At 33.0% G+C, this 1,974-nt stretch overlaps 1 protein-coding gene across 2 annotated transcripts in view; it reads right to left on the minus strand.

The window, feature by feature from the left end:
• Positions 1-478: 478 nt before the first annotated feature.
• mapkapk3 (MAPK activated protein kinase 3) overlaps positions 479-1,974 on the minus strand; it is a 75,459-nt gene continuing 73,963 nt past the window's right edge. For both annotated transcript variants that reach the window (XM_062044848.1, XM_062044840.1), the window contains exon 11: positions 479-1,974. This exon is cut by the window's right edge and continues 2,602 nt beyond it. The gene's annotated coding sequence lies outside the window, so the exon portion shown is untranslated.

Raw genomic sequence — 1,974 nt, forward strand, 5'->3', positions numbered from 1 at the left:
CAAGTGAATTTAAAACTGTGCGATACCAGTGGAACTACTTTTTGTCCTTCCGGCTACAGCAATAAAGGTAGTGCACATATTGCACTGCAGGCACACTGCAAGAACTGACATCTAAGTAAGATGAAATATCTCAAATAAGGGTGATAGTTGCTTATTTTCTGTCTGATAAGATAATTCTTCTCACTAAGCAGATTTTATGTTAGAGTGTTTTACTTGTTTTAAGTGTTTTGGTCCTAAATGATCTCAGTAAGATATTACAGCTTGTTGCTGAGATTTGATGACCTATATTGAGTAAAACATGCTTGAAAGTAGAATATCAACTGTTGCAAAGCTGTGTCATCAACACTCACAAGTATAAAACTGCTTTTTTAAAGTAAGAATTTCTTATTTCAAGCATGAAAAAAAAAATCATGACTTTGACACAATTGTGTCTCATAATTAAATCAGATGACAGCCAAATGGACTTTGCTGTTTTATTTTCAATGAAACAATAGAAAACACGTACTCATAGAGTAGTACAGTTGGCACAGTACAGTAAACTGACAGTTAATATTTAAACATTTGACATTTCAAACAATTTTGAACAGAAATAGTTCATGCACATTCAGATAAATTCTTCAAAATTACAATTAAAAAAAAAATGGCCTGGGGCCGGGCTGTAAATATACAGTGTTTCCCACACATTCATTTATTTGTGGCGGCCCGCCACGAAAGAATTACGTCCGCCACAAATAAAATAAAATAAAACAATTTTTTTTTGTTTTTTTTTGTTGTCCTGTCCAACTTCTCAGGCAAATCATATAGGTGATGTAGATGCCCATATAGGCTGTTCAGATTTACTTTACAAAAGAGAAGTGTAGGATACTTCTCTTGTAGCCTTATTTGTATTTGACCACTACTGTTTTCTGTTTATTTGTTACTGACTGTGGCAGGACACCTCTGCCTCTGTCTCACTTTATGTTGCTGGTAAATAATATGGTTGTAGTAGTAGGCTAAAGTTAAATTATTTAGTATGCACTAATTAAAGGGGCAGAGCTTTAAGAGACATTTTAGCTTTTATATTTTATAAGATATATTTTTTGTAAGAACCACAATTAATAAATATATTTCAGTGAATAACTTATTGTTCAAATCTGTATATAAATATGTACATAAAGTGTTGTAATTATATTGTAAAATGGATGGATGGATGGATGGATGGACGTTTAAAACAAAACTGTTATTATTAATTAGTAAGTATACATTTTTTGAGCCTTTTTAGAGAAAATCATATCATTGTAGTAAATTATGCAAATTACTCGATGATGTCATGGTGACCACGCCCATAGCCACGCCCCCATCGCCACAGTTATCCTGGCAGTTTATGGAAAACACGGCTATATATATATATATATATATGTATATTTTCTATATATATATATTCCTTGCGCACTAATTGACTGAAAGAGCACGCACTTGGCGCGATGATGTCATGTTATCGATGGAAAAATGCATTTTTAGACCATATGATTTGCCTGAGCGGCTAGGAGACCCCGAGAGTAACAAGCGGTTGCCTTGTTGCCTTTCCATTAAGAACAATAAATTAGTTTTGAGTATAAGTTTGCTGGTTTCAAGAAATGTAATGCCGAGCGCATATCATTCTGTCAAGATAATAGCACTAGCATTTACTTCATTTAAGAATATTTTTCAACATATCGAGCAAAAAGGTCTCATGTTTGTCTTTTCTACCAAGAAAAGTGCACTTGTCATTAGTGAGAGTATACTTATTTTAAGGTAGAAGAAAGAAGAAATGTAATGCCGAGCCCATAAAGGGCACTAGCATTCACTTAATTTAAGAATATTTGTCAACATATCGAGCAAAAAGGTCTCTTTTTTTTAATAACAAGAAAAGTGCACTTGTTGTTAGTGAGAATATACTTATTTTAAGGTATTTTTGGGTTCATTGAGGTTAGCTAATTTTACTTGTTTTGGAAA

This window comes from Entelurus aequoreus, linkage group LG01 (genome assembly GCF_033978785.1).
Source record: "Entelurus aequoreus isolate RoL-2023_Sb linkage group LG01, RoL_Eaeq_v1.1, whole genome shotgun sequence".
In the NCBI taxonomy this organism is placed as follows: Eukaryota; Metazoa; Chordata; class Actinopteri; order Syngnathiformes; family Syngnathidae; genus Entelurus; species Entelurus aequoreus.